At 45.2% G+C, this 15,194-nt stretch overlaps 1 protein-coding gene across 4 annotated transcripts in view; it reads left to right on the top strand.

The window, feature by feature from the left end:
• Positions 1–680: 680 nt before the first annotated feature.
• Positions 681–15,194, top strand: part of taf1 (TAF1 RNA polymerase II, TATA box binding protein (TBP)-associated factor) — a 191,159-nt gene continuing 176,645 nt past the window's right edge. For 2 of the 4 annotated variants that reach the window (XM_038776265.1, XM_038776262.1), the window contains exons 1-2: positions 681–1,622; positions 10,978–11,171. The gene's annotated coding sequence lies outside the window, so the exon portion shown is untranslated. The other 2 variants (XM_038776266.1, XM_038776263.1) reach the window with 1 other exon arrangement.

Raw genomic sequence — 15,194 nt, 5'->3', positions numbered from 1 at the left:
TAACCTGGGGTTGTAAGATATATTTCCAAGTCAGGAGGGTAACTGTTCTGACCACAGTTTTATTTCAAAACAAAACAGTAAGATCTATGCCCCTGGACCCCAAGAGCATGAAGGTCCAGAAACATGACACAGGCAGTTTCGCTGTGTACACTGAAAGCGGACACACTGCAGCATGGGTGGTGCTGTGCTCCTCCCGGTCAGTGGGCGGCGCTGTGCTCCACCCGGTCAGTGGGCGGCGCTGTGCTCCACCCGGTCAGTGGGTGGTGCTGTGCTCCTCCCGGTCAGTGGGCGGCGCTGTGCTCCTTCCGGTCAGTGGGTGGTGCTGTGCTCCTCCCGGTCAGTGGGCGGCGCTGTGCTCCTTCCGGTCAGTGGGTGGCGCTGTGCTCCTCCCGATCAGTGGGCGGCGCTGTGCTCCTCCCGGTCAGTGGGCGGCGCTGTGCTCCTTCCGGTCAGTGGGTGGTGCTGTGCTCCTCCCGGTCAGTGGGCGGCGCTGTGCTCCTTCCGGTCAGTGGGTGGCGCTGTGCTCTTCCCGGTCAGTGGGTGGCGTTGTGCTCCACCCGGTCAGTGGGTGGTGCTGTGCTCCTTCCGGTCAGTGGGTGACGCTCTGCTTCTTCCGGTCAGTGGGTGGCGCTGTGCTCCTCCCGGTCAGTGGGCGGCGCTGTGCTCCTCCCGGTCAGTGGGTGGTGCTGTGCTCCACCCGGTCAGTGGGTGGTGCTGTGCTCCTTCCGGTCAGTGGGTGGCGCTGTGCTCCTCCCGGTCAGTGGGTGGCCCTGTGATCCTCCCGGTCCGTGGGTGGCGCTGTGCTCCTCCCGGTCAGTGGGTGGTGTTCCCTCGGGGTCAGTGTTGGGAGCCTTGCTCTTCCCGGTCAGTGGGTGGAGCTGTGCTCCTCCCGGTCAGCGGGTGACGCTGTGATCCTCCCGGTCCGTGGGTGGCGCTGTAATTTTTCCAGTCAGTGGGTGGCGCTATTATCCTCCAAGTCAGTGGGTGGCGCTGTGATCCTCCCGGTCAGTCGGCGGCATTGTGATCCTCCCGATCAGTGGGTGGCGCTGTGATCCTCCCTATCAGTGGGTGGCGCTGTGATCCTCCCGATCAATGGGTGGCGCTGTGATCCGGTCAGTAGGTGGCGCTGTGATCCTCCAGGGCAGTGGGTGGCGCTGTGATCCTCCTGGTCAGTTGGCGGCGTTGTGATCCTCCCGGTCAGTGGGTGGCGCTGTGATCCTCCCAATCAATGGGTGGCACTGTGATCCGGTCAGTAGGTGGCGCTGTGATCCTCCAGGGCAGTGGGTGGCGCTGTGATCTTCCTGGTCAGTGGGTAGAGCTGTGATTCTCCCGATCAATGGGTGGCGCTGTGATTCGGTCAGTGGGTGGTGCTGTGATCCTCCAGGGCAGTGGGTGGCGGTGTGATCCGGTCAGTGGATGGTGCTGTGATCCTCCAGGGCAGCGGGTGGCGCTGTGATCCTCCCGGTCAGTGGGTGACGCTGTGATCCTCCCGGTCAGTGGGCGGCGCTGTGATCCTCCCGGTTAGTGGGTGGTGCTGTGATCCTCCAGGGCAGTGGGTGGCGCTGTACCTGGAGGTTGCCCAGTTTTGCCTGTCGTGCAGGATGAGCGGTACCGGGTGTTCGGTAAGTGTGTCAGGAGCTGTAGCTGGGCATCGGGGAGAGTGGACCGAAATCCTCGGAGCGGGTCTTGTGCTGTGGCTGATTGATAATTTGGCCTGGGCGCAATAAGGATTGATATCTCAGTGGGTCCACAGAGTTGAGGCGGCGGACCCGGAGCGGGAGCATTGGATGGGCCGGAATTTAAGCTGAAGAAAAGCTCCAAAGGTACAGCAGAGCTTAGTTAATATTCCGGAAAGAGTCTCAGTCACTGGGTTGGAACTGGAGGGTCTGGGGTTGTCACTCAATCGAGTCTTTGAACTTTGCTGAATCTGCAGAATCTCTTTACTATTTACAAAACAGACTTTATTTTGCTGCAGGGAGGTTTGCTTCTCCCCATTTCCATTTGGGACTCAGGCAGATTCTTGAGGTGCTTCCATCCCAGTGTAGAGAGCGGGGTTGTCCCGCTAGTCTGTATTGCGTGCAGTTTTGGTCCCCGCATCATAAGAAGGATGTGGAAGCATTGGAAAGGGTGCAGAGGAGATTTACTAGGATGTTGTCTGGTATGGAGGGAAGATCTTGTGAGGAAAGGCTGAAGGACTTGGGGCTGTTTTCGTTAGAGAGAAGAAGGTTAAGAGGTGACTTAATAGAGGCATACAAGATGATCAGAGGATTAGATAGGATGGACAGTGAGAGCCTTTTTCCTCGGATGGTGATGGCTAGCACGAGGGTACATAGCTTTAAAGTTATGGGGAGATAGATGTAGGACAGATATCTGAGGTAGGTTCTTTACTCAGATAGTAAGGGCATGGAATGCCCTGCCTGCAACAGTAGTGGACTCGCCAACATTAAGGACATTTAAATGGTCATTGGATAAACATATGGATGTTAATGGAATAGTGTAGATGGGCTTTAGAGTGGTTTCACAGGTCGGCGCAACATTCGAGGGCCGAAGGGCCTGTACTGCGCTGTAATATTCTATTCTATTGGTTAGTGGTTGTCAAATATCTTTCTTCAGTGGACTCAATCTAATTCAGTGGCCTTTAATCTAATCCATTTTTGGTTGCTTTCTTTACGTTATTCATCCCAAGGGTTTGGGGTAGTAATTCAATAGGATTAACAATATTTACATGCAATGTACTAAAAGAAATCTCAAGATACTTCATAGTGTAATTAAATAAATATTGAGGGTCATAATTTGGTAGAAAGAACATGGAAAGACAATATAAAATACGGGATAGAATTCTAAAAGGGGTAAAAATAAGTGTCACCAGAGGACCAGAGTCGGCTTGCTGTCCCCCCTTGAGAGCTGACTGATAGTTCGAGGGTCACCACACTTCTGGCGAGAGGCAAGATTGAGACGATGGGGCCTTCATGTAACCTCAACCTGTACGGGAATTGAACTGGTTTTTTGTGTCGTTCTGCATCACGAACCAGCAATCTAGCCAACTACAAAAGAGCCAAATGTGATGTGAGAAAAAACATTTCATACCAATGGTCTAGGTCAGGAATGCACTTTAAAAAAAATAAATTTAGAGTACCCAATTCATTTTTTTCCAATTAAGGGGCAATTTTAGCACGACCAATCGACCTAATGAAATGAAAAAATGAAATGAAAATGGCTTATTGTCACGAGTAGGCTTCAAATGAAGTTACTGTGAAAGCCCCTAGTCGCTACATTCCGGTGCCTGTTCGGGGAGGCTGGTACGGGAATCGAACCATGCTGCTGGCCTGTTTGGTCTGCTTTCAAAGCCAGCGATTTAGCCCTGTGCTAAACAGCCCCTGCACATCTTTGTGGGACAAAACGCATGCAAACACTGGGAGAATGTGCAAACCCCACAGGGACAGTGACCCAGTGCCAGGATCGAACCTGGGACCTCGGAATCGTGAGGCAGCAATGCTAACCACTGTGCCACCGTGCTGTGTAGAAATGCACTTCTGATCGTGTGGTGGAGTTGGGTTTAATCAAGGCATTCGAGGGAATTGGATGATTACTTGAATGGAAACATTTTGCAAGGATATGGGGAAAAGGCGGGGAATAACACTAAACGATTATGCTTGTTGAGAGCTGCTGCAAACACAATGAGCCAAATGACTTCCTGTGCTGTTACAATTCTGTGACATTGAGCTGAAGGAGGGAATATTAGGATAGTTGAACAGAAGCTTAGTCAAAGAGGTGTGTTTTAAGGAGCATTTTAATGGAGGGGAGATAGGTATAGGGATTTAAGGTGGAAATTCTTGTGCTTATGGCCTACATCAGGTTGGGAACTTTAAAAACAAAAGGAGACAGTTTTTAAATTTAGTGCAATATTTTAAGAGACACAGTGTTGTAATGCAAATATCAATGTTGAGAGCATAGCTGAAGTGTATGTCGGTGCTGGCTCCTATTTGTGGGAATTACCGGTTTGTCCCGGCAGGGATGGATACGACATGCAGGTGGTGACACAGGGAAGGGGGGAATGGGTGGGGGACTTGTTGGTTGGTGGAAGATTTACAAGCTTGGGGGGAGTTGCAGGAGAAGTATGAGTTGTGAGGGAGGGGTGGGAGGAGATCAGATATATACAGGTACGGGATTTTGTGGTGAAGGAGGTGCCGTTGCTCCCTTGGTTGCCGGATCACAATCTGTTGGACAGGTTGTTATCGCCAGATGAGTTGGGGGGGACAGGAGGATCGCAGACATCTATGGATAGCTGGTGCGCACAGGGAAAGCGCCAATCGAGGAGGTAAAGTGGGAGTGGGAGGAGGAGCTGGACATGGAGTTGGGATGGGGTTTGTGAAGTGAGATTATGCACTGGATCAATGCTAATTGCCTTGTGCCAGAATGAGCTGTTTAAGGTGGTGCATAAGGCTCACCTGATGTGGGCACGGATGAGTGGGTTCTTTGCAGAGGCAGAGGATAAGTTCAAGGAATGTTGAAGTGGGCCGGCAAATTATGTCCATATGTTTTTTTTAAAAATTATTTTTATTGGAATTTTTTACAGAAAATATAAAACATAACGACAAACAATGAAATGCAACAAAATAACCCATAATAATGTCCACATGTTTTGGTCATGTCCGCGATTATGATTCCAGGTCCAGATATTTGAAATGCTGTGGAAAGATTTTGGAGGTGGGGATGTCACTGGTGGCGATCTTTAGGGTGTCAGAATTGCATGAGCTGTTGGAGGCGAGGGGGGGGGGGGGCTGACGTAGTAGCTTTAGCCACATTGATCGTGGGTTAAGAGGAGAAAAAGGGAAAAGAAATGTCAAATTGTGGGGATTGTTATGTTTTTGAGTGATTATATGTTTATGTATGCCCTGGTCTGAATAAAAACACTTTAAAAAAAAAAGAGTATAGATGATGTTAGATGCTAAGGTATTCCAAAACGCAGAAGGGAACTTTGAAATGCTTGTTTTTTCAATTTGGTATATTGTGAGGAAAGTGTGAAGACTGGTGAAGGATCCCAGACTGTGATGATTTTAAACAAAATAGATGTTTATTAAACAGTCAAATGTACAAAGTCAGCTAAAAATATTTAACTACATTCATGGCTATCCACAATATCTTCAAATTTACCCAGATCCAAACCCCTCTATTTTCCTACTATCAGCTAAACCTCTCCAAGCAACATCCCATAGGTTTCAAGACTAAAAGCAATATCCAGCAATCAATGCCACACCAGGCACCGATATAATTTGGGGTTGCTTTCAATTTACAATAGAGAGAACTGACTTCTAAAAACAGGCTTTCTCCAGGTACAGCTTGTTGGGAGTGGGCACAGGTTCCTGCTGTATGGGCTGCGATCTCAAAACAGCTATCTTGCAAAGGGTAAACTTGCCTCTGATATACTAGCCGGGACTTTCAAGCAGCGGAGGTTGCAAACAACATGAAACCTAATTGACAGCCAATGGCGGGCTGCCTCCGGCACCCTAAAACCCGCTGCCCGGAGGGGTGGGGCGGCACCCGGGGCTGGAAATTCTGCCCACTGTTTTTCCGTTTGATCTTCCCTTATCTGAACTAACCTTCTCACCGTCTCAGAAGTCCCTCTTAATTACCTTTTGTCATGGGAATGTGCCTTTAAGAAATGTTTGTCTTCTGAAATGGCTGCAGCGATGTCATTTTGAGCTGGAAGCTGTTTGTGGCTCTGAGTTTTACTTCTGTTTTATACAGTTGGAAGCTGTATTCAGACTACAAGGATCTTGGAGTTTCTCTCTCTCTGCATGTTAAAAAGGTGTCTCCAGATCACTTGATAACTTCAAAGTAATAGCTATGTTCTGGAAGGAATTCAAACCTATTGTTTTGTGGTAAAAGGGATTGTCTGATTTATGGATGTTATTTGAGTGAAACTGTAAAGGAAAGTTATTAAGGGTTAACTATAGAGCACTGTAGCTGTGTGGGGTAGTTGATAAAATGCTTACTGTGTGTGTTTATAAAATGTTAACTGAATTTGTAGAATAAACTTTGTTTTTGATTAAAAGTCCTTAAGGCTTTGTTGCATAACACATGAAAAGTAGGCCCTTCTGCTCCTCATAACCAAAATCTATAATTGTAGGTCAGGTGAACTCCATGATATACTTTGGTGTTCTCTAAACCCTGACCCATAATAACACTTTATTACATGAACTCACCTCCTTTTAGAATATAAATGTGAAATTCACTCCCAACTTCTTGTGAACTTGTACTATCTCTACTTTAACTTTTGACATTTCATCTCCCATTGTTACCAATTTGCTTTAGGTAATCATTTGTTTAGTGTTGTTCGGCTAATCAGCATATCAAATCTCTAGTTCCATCCACCCAACCAATCTGTCTTCTTTTCAATTTCTATTTTTAAAATAACTCACTTTTCCTTTAAACATATAGTCACCAGAACACATTCCCAATTGGATTTCTTATTTTTCCTATTTTATCATGATGTCATAACACCAACAATAAATAAAAAGATGTATTTCAACAGCATTTTAAACAAAAACGGTGTTAATTGTATGAAATACATGTTAATAAAAGTTTTTAAAAATAAAACCAGCTATTTAAGTACCATCAAAATGTGTTCACTCGATCAAGTTTGGAAGCCACACTTAAGTGCCTAATAAGCAGACCCTGGCTAGATGATTGCCAGTGGTGGGTTAGTATAAGAGGCTAGAATTTGGGGGATTGAGAGCTGAAGGTGGTTGCAGAAATAGTGGATCGATTTGGGTATGGGGAGAATAATTTTTAAAAGGTATTGATTGACTAGAATCCAATTTGGGACAATGAGCACAGCGGTGATGGCTGAACAGGAATTGGTGTATGAGAATATGACTGGTAGAGTTTTAATACAGCTCAAGTTTTTAGACAGTGGAAGATGGGAGACTGGCCAGGAAAATATTTGAATAATCAAATATGGAACTAACAAAAACACATGAAAGGATTTGGGGAGCAGATGGGCTGAGGCAGGGATGGAGCTGTGCAACTATTATGGAGATGGAAATAGGCAGTCTTTACTGATTGAGAAGTCGCAGGGTAGTAAATTCAACTCAGTAAGGAAGGACACCAAAGGCGTGAGCAACCAGTTTCAGCCTGACACAGTGGCTATGGAAGGCAATGTAATTTGTGGTGAGTAAATGGAGTTTAGCAGGGGCTGAATATAACAGTACAAAAGCAAAATACTGCAGATGCTGGAAATATTCATCAAGTCTGCCAGCATCAGTAGGGAGTGAAATAGAGTTAATGTTTCAGGGGTAATAACCTTTTGTTGGAACTGGCCTTTTCCCTGAAATTTGTTTTTGAGTCTTCCCTTCTATAAGTATCTTCTGAAGCACAGTGTAAGATCCTGGAGTGAGTGAGGATGTGGCCTTAAGTTGCTGCTAGGAATCAAGTGGAAAACTGGGTAAAGAATGAGCTAACTGAACAATGTGGAGCCAGGTGGCAGTCAACTGATACAGTATTGTGGATTTGACACACCAGGGTTAATAAAATCTTTAAGTGGAAGAAAGATGCTTAGAATTGCATATAAATTGTAGAGTGGAAGCATGCTACTCAACTCATTCAGTCTGTATCCTGATTCCATTTGACTGCTCTGTCCCCATACACCTTTATTCCATCTATTTAACCTATTGGATTGGCAAGTCTGCTTCAGTCAGCAACTCTGGTATTGCATTCCACAACCTCTGGACTCCCTCCAAAGGGAAAAACAAAGTTTCTCCTGTTCTTTATCCTGAATCTTTTACATTTAACCTTGTATCTATGTTTCCATGTTTTGGTTTACTCAACCACTGGAAATGGTTTGTGTCTATTGTCCCATTCTTTCACAATTTTATACATTTCTGTCATATTGCTCTTTCATATCCTCTGCTCTAATGTAAACAGCTCCAATTTTTGTGTTCTTATTTGTACTGCCTCATACCAGGCAGGGTCATTGTGAATTTGTGCTGTATCCTCTTTGCTTCTGTTCCGATCCCAGCTGATGTTACTACTGGAAAGTCAGATTCCAGAGCGGAATCCTGGCTCAATAGATTGTAACTTTTGTTTTTTGAGCCATGGATGAATAGAGTTGCAGGACTGCTGATTAACTTAACAAAAGAGTAAAACAATGATTTGTTATGACATCCTGGGCAAGTGCGTGGTCAATTCCAGCCCCACCTGTCCTGGAGTCACAACAAAAGTGAATTAACCAATAATTCTTACAAAAATCCCCAGTCTCTGACCCGTGGCTGCCCAATAATTACAGTCACAAGGTTTGTAAGTTGAAACACATTTACTGTTTATTTGTAACAAGAACTATAATGACCTATGCAGCAAATTAAACTGGTTAACTATTAACTAATTCTTAACTCCCCACTTTAACCTGCCTCCCACCCTCTATACATATACACACAAGACAGATAAACACACAGGGTGGAAAGCGATAAAATAGTAATCAAAAGGAAAAATATTTTTTGTTTCAGATTATGGTTTTTAGCACACCTTTCTTCACAGAAAGCTTGCAGATTAAAGACTCATTCATTCAGTTTCGCTGTAGTTACGAAATGCAGTACTCACATCTTTTCTGGAGTGGCACCTTCTCTTCAAACTTCAGTTTGTGGTTTATATTCAGGTCTCTGTAGTTTCATGAATACAGCCCTCATAGCAGGCTTTCTGGAGAGCGATAGCAAACATCGCAGGCTTTCTGGAAAGCGATTTGGAGGAGAAAGAGTAGCAGGACCTGTCTTCATGCTGCCAGGATCAAAACTGAATCACTTTGGGACTCTGAAAAGCATTCCACCGTGATATAATCAAATCACCACCTGTTACCAGGCAGAGTACGGCCTTTTGGACCCATGCATTGGCGACCAACCTACAGACATGCAGGCACCTTTGTTAATATCAGCTAACTGAAATTTTAACTCCTTCTTAGCACACAATTACAGTAACACAAATTAAATTTAAACTCGTACCTTATTTTAATACCGACAATTCCAAATATCAATTATTTAATTATTTAACCAGTGTTATTTCCTAACACCTGACATCCTTCCTGTAATGTGGAATCCAAAGCTGCGCACTACTCCGAACTGTGGTCTTAGAAAGACAAACAATTGCATCTTGTTTTTTATATTCATATGTCTTATATCTCTTGCTGTAAAGCTTTGTTTTCTTCTGGAATCTGAATGCCCAAACCGCTCTGCTGTTCAATATCATCAAGCTTACCCCCACAAAATAAAAACATATTACCTCATATTTACTGACGTTGAATTTGACTGGCCACGTTTTTGCCACACTCATCTTCTCACTATCTTCTTGCAGCTTACTTTGATACTGAAATGTTTTTGTTTGTGCCTTCTCTTTTAGTAACCGCTGCAAATTTGGTCATCAGTCCATCTTGCCCTATATCCAAATCACTAAACTGAAGTATTCCCAGACCAGAATCATGTGGGACCTGACTAAACATCTTCATCCACCCTGAGAAACTGCCCTTAAATCTTAATACTTCCTCCCTTTTAATCGGTTTTATACCAATTTATTGCTTCCTCATCATTGAATATTCCTTGATCATCTGTATTTATATGGAAACCCAATGTATCCCACAGAATTGTCCCAAAGAGTTTTGCATACAGCAAGTCAATTTTAAATAGTGTGACTGCTAAAACTGGCAGTGAGGGTAGGTACAGACTAGATAACTGAGGTGTAGATTTATGTCATCCATCATCTCATCCACTCCTCCCTTGCCTCCTCTTCCTATCCCCAGCCAGTCTGTCCTTTCCGTGCCATACCTCGCATTCCCTCCATGTCATTTCCCACCCTATGCTATCCTCATCCCATGCTATTCCATCTTCCCATGCCATATCCATCATGTCATCCTTCTTTCCATTCCTTGTCACCCATCTCAAGTCATCCCCATATCACAACATCTCCATATTTACCCTTCATTGCACCCCCATCCCTCCATCCACTCTTTTCCAACAGAAGGTCATTGGCTGGTATTTTGAAAAACCTAATTAAACTTCAATAGGACTGATTATGCCCAATCTAAACATCAGGCAGCACTGGCTCACAAAAGATCTCAACGAGGGCAGCATGGTGGCACAGTGGTTAGCAGTAGGACTGCGGCGCTGAGGACCTGGGTTCGAATCCCAGCCCTGGGTTACTGTCTGTGTGGAGTATGCACATTCACCGCGTGCCTGCGTGGGTTTCACCCCTACAGCCCAAAAGATGTGCAGGCTAGGTGGATTGGCCGTGCTAAATTGCCCCTTAATTGGGAAAAAAAAATTAGGTACTCTAAATTTATAAAAAAAAACCCAGAAAGATCTCAACTTTACTGCTCAACTCTGGGGGCCAGGTGGGTACCTTCTCTGGTCACACGCTGCTGTTTTGGTTGCTGACTGAGCCGGCAATCGTTGCAGAATGATTTTGGGTAATGATCAAGCATACTCCTCTTCCAGCTACCATATGTTAGCATCAGCAGAGGGAAGTGAGGAAAGGGCCAATCCTGGTTCCTCTCAGTGAGTCCCACCCCCATGTGTCACCGTTCCAGTCCTGTGCAAGGCCATGTGCCTCTATGTTGTCTAGAGAACGCCATCAAATAAATTCACCAAGCCCATTAAACTGACCAATCAAAACAGTCAGAGAAAGGTTACACATTATTATAGGAATGCGGCATTCTTGATTCTTCTACCTGTTCATAAATGCATGCATATCTATGTTAAATTTTGTCTCTTTGTCCATTGGTATCTCGACTGGATTCTTAAATTATTGCACTTTGTTTAGCAGTGTTAATTATTGAATCCAATATTGCATCATGTGCAATATAAATCAATAAATGCTTCTTTTACCTAATTTATAAAATGTAGAAACAACATTTAAACCCATGAGACTCCATAAGCAGGGACAAGCTTAGACTCTTCTAAGGTACTAATGAGTCCATTTATTTTGTTTTGCCAGACACTGGAGGTGATTCTGGAATGAAACAAGCTCATGTAAACTGAGTAGAGCCTGGCAAAGAAACCCCATCTAATGTGTGAACTAGTTTCCTGAACTACACTGGAACTTTGAATTGATTTTCTTTGGAACCCTAAATGGAAGAGAAAAATATACATCAGGGGCTCAACCTGGACTGAAAAGCTGCCACTTCCCAGGTTTGAAACAAATGTAGCAATAATGTAAATACATTTGTAAGCTTTGTAATTTTGCTAAAGGCAAAATAGAGTTCACCGTTGGCGGAACAAGCTTGAACTTCTTCCAAATAAAAGATAACTTTGTGTTCATAAGTTTATGGGTGGAGAGTTCTGTTGATCTTTTGGAGTGAGATTCCACATTTTCTATCATATCCAAGACTCAGAAATCTACGGTAATAGAGACCAAAAGGGGTGAATATTGTTGGGGTTTTTCAATTCTGTCCATTATTTGGACAGAAGCAGTACTTCCAAACAATGAGATGGCATCCATCATGATTTCTCAAGTTTTGCTCATGTATTGCATCTGTTTTCATTTGAAGAAATTATTTTCAATTTATTTTGACATCACTAGATGTTTATATGCTGTGGGGCACACTGAATTGATAAGTAATATGACTTCCTCGAGGTTGAGTTTTTAAAAAAAATATTTTATTGAAGTTGGGTTACGGATATAGGGTGGATACGTGGGTTTGAGTAGGGTGATCATGGCTCGGCACAACATCGAGGGCTGAAGGGCCTGTTCTGTGCTGTACTGTTCTATGTTCTATGTACTGCTGAAGTTCAGTTTTTGTTAAAGAAAGCGATGAACGCTGCCAACTCCGGGCAAATCCCTGTATTGATCCTCTTAAAGCAAACTTGATTTTCTCCAGACTGAGAAACTCTACCATATCACTGACCCACACTCCTGATTTTGGGGGCTCCGAGTCCCTCCATCTCAGCAAGATCTATCTCTGCCGAGGCCACCAGGGAGGAGAAGGCCAGGATATCGGCCACCCTCACCCCCTTTGCCCCTGGATCTTCTGACACCCCAAATATTGCTAATTCTGGACTCGGAGTTACCCTACCTTCCAGGACTTCCGACATAACATCCTCAAATCCCTGCCAGAATTCCCTCAGTTTCGAACATGCCCAAAACATATGAGCATGGTTGGCCGGGCTGCCCCTACACCGCCCACATCTGTCCTCCACCTCCTCGAAGAACCTACTCATCCGGGCTACTGTTATGTGGGCCCCGTCGACTACCTTGAACTGAATCAAGCTGAGTCTAGCACAGGACGAGGATGCATGTACCCTTTTCAAGGCTTTTTCCCACAGTTGAGTTTCCAGCTCCCCTCCCAACTCCTTTTCCCACTTTCTCTTCACCTCTCTGATAGGGGCCTCTTCCCACTCTAACAGTTCCCTGTGTATGTCCAAAACCTTCCCACTTCCAACCCCTGTTTTTGACAGCACTTTATCTTGTAGTCCCCTCGGGGCGGTGAGGAAAGCTTGGGACCTGTCTCCATACAAAGTCCCGCACTTGAAGATACCGAAACCCGTTCCCTCCCGGTAAGTCAAACTCCTCCTCTAATGTCTTTAAGGTCAGGAAGCCTTCCTGAATGAATAGATCCCCAAACCTCTCAATCCCTGCCTGCTGCCATACCTTAAAGCCCCCATCCAGCCCCCCCGGGACAAACCTGTGATTGTCACAGATCGGTGACCACACTGACGCCCCCTCCAGTCTCATATGCTACCTCCATTGCCCCCAGACCCTCAGTTTTTGTTTTGTTTAAAAGCATATTAATGTTCTGTAGTATTAATGTAAAGTCTTAGACTTTTACAGCACAGAAAAGAGGACCTTTGACCCATAATTTCTGTGCTAGCCGTCAAACATCTATCTATTCTAATTCTCTTTTCCAGACGTGGTCTGTACCCTTGTATACTTATGGCATTTCAAATGCTCATCCAAATGCTTCTGAAATGTTGTGAGCGTTCCCGCCTCTACCACCCTTTCAGGTAGTGAGTTTAATCACCTTATCTACCTCTCTTGCTGCCTTTAGGGATCTTTGGACATGCACTCCAGGGTCCCTCTGGTTCTCTGTGCTTCCTAACGTCCTATCATTCATTGTGTATTCCCTTGTCTTGTTAGTCCTCCCAAAATGCTTCACCTCACACTTTCCAGGATATTTGCTACTGTTCTGCTCATTTGATTGACCCATCTATTTCACCCTGTAATCTAAGGCTTTCCGTTTTGCTATTTACCACACCACCAATTTTTGTGTAGTTTGCGAACTTTCTGATCATACCCCTCGCATTTATATCTAGAACATTAGTGCACACTACAAACAGCAAGGCACCCAACGTTGATCCCTATGGTACACCGCTGGACACGGGCTTCCACCCACAACCTTCAACCATTATCTGCCTCCAATTGGATTATCTGGATCCAATTTACATCAAATTACATCGAATTTGCAGTGCAGAAGGAGGCCATTCGGCCCATCGAGTCTGCACCGGCCCTTGGAAAGAGCACCCAACTTAAGCCCACACTTTCAACCTATCCCCGTAACACAGTAACCCCACCTACCGTTTTGGACACGTAGGGCAATTTATCATGGCCAGTCCACCTAACCTGCACATCGTTGGACTGTGGGAGGAAACCGGAGCCCCCGGAGGAAACCCACGCAGACACTGGGAGAACGTGCAGACTCCACACAGACAGTGACCCAAGCTGGGAATCGAACCTGGCACCCTGGAGCTGTGAAGCAATTGTGCTTTCCACAATGCTATCGTGCTACCGTGGATAGGGCAGGGGCATGGGCCTGGATAGGATGCTCTTTCAGAGTGTTGGTGCAGTCTCTGTGGGTCAAATGGCCTCCTGCACTGTAGGAATTCTTTAAAAAAAATGCAAAAGAGCACCTCTTTCCACTCTGCGCCAGTTTCCCAGCATGCTCCAAATGAACTCATCCACTCTGGCTGTGTAAAGCTTCAGGATTTGGAAGGTGTTCATACACATGTTGGTAATTTCTCCCCCTAGTTTTGACCATGTGGAAATTTGAATTAAAAAAAAAAAAATTATTGTGGGGTGTGGGCTTCACTGGCTTTACCAGCATTTATTGCCAATCCCGAGTTGCCCTTGAGAAGGTGGTTCTGAGGTGGAGATGCACTCACAGTACTGTCAGGGAGGGAGTTCCACAATTTTGACCCAGCAACTGAAGGAATGGCAATATATTTCCAAGTCAGGATGGTGACTGACTTAAACCCAAACTGAACATTCATGAACAGATGAAATGAAAATGAAAATCGCTTATTCTCACGAGTAGGCTTCAATGAAGTTACTGTGAAAAGCCCCTAGTCGCCACATTCCGGCGCCTGTTCGGGGAGGCTGGTACGGGAATTGAACCGTGTTGCTGGCCTGCCTTGGTCAGCTTTAAAAGCCAGCGATTTAGCCCAGTGTGCTAAACCAGACCCTGGTTATTACTGAGTAAGTGTTGCTTGATGGCACTGTTGATGACCCCTTCCATCAATTTGTTGATTAAGAGTAGACTGGGGTGGAAATTGGCTAAGTTGGATTTGGCCTGTTCTTGTGTACAGGGCATACCTGGGTAATTTTCCACATTGCCAGGTAGATGCCAATGTTGTAGCTGTACTGGAACAGCTTGGCTAGGGGTACGGTCAGTTCTGGAGCACAGGTCTTCAGGACTATTGCCGGAATATTGTCAGGACCCATAGCCTTTGCAGTATCTGCCTTCACCTGTTTCTTGTTATCACGTGGAGTCAATCAAAGTGACTGAAGAATGACATCTGTGATGCTGAGGACCTCCGGAGGAGGCCAAACAGATCATCCAAATGGCACTTCTGGCTGAATATTGTTGCGAATGTTTCGACCTTATCTTTTGCACTGATGTGCTGAGCTCCTCCAACATTGAGGGTGGGGATATTTGTGGGGCGTCCTCCTCCAGTGAGTTTTTGAATTGTCCACCTGCCATTCACAGCTGGATGTGGCAGCACTGCAGGCTTTAGATCTGATCCCTTGGTTGTGGGATTGTGTGGCTTTGTCTATTACTTGCTGCTAATGCTGTTTGGCATGCAAATAGTCCTGTCTTGTAACTTTACCAGGTTGACACCTTTATTTTTCAGTCTGCCTGATGTTGCTCCTGGAATGCCCTCCTGCACTCTTTATTAAACCAGGGTTGATCCCCTGGCTTGGTGATGATGGTAGAGTGG

The sequence above is a fragment of the Scyliorhinus canicula genome, chromosome 17 (assembly GCF_902713615.1).
Source record: "Scyliorhinus canicula chromosome 17, sScyCan1.1, whole genome shotgun sequence".
Classification (NCBI taxonomy): domain Eukaryota; kingdom Metazoa; phylum Chordata; class Chondrichthyes; order Carcharhiniformes; family Scyliorhinidae; genus Scyliorhinus; species Scyliorhinus canicula.
The sequence above is the reverse complement of the archived record's forward strand: the minus strand, read 5'-3'. Positions and strand labels throughout refer to the sequence as shown.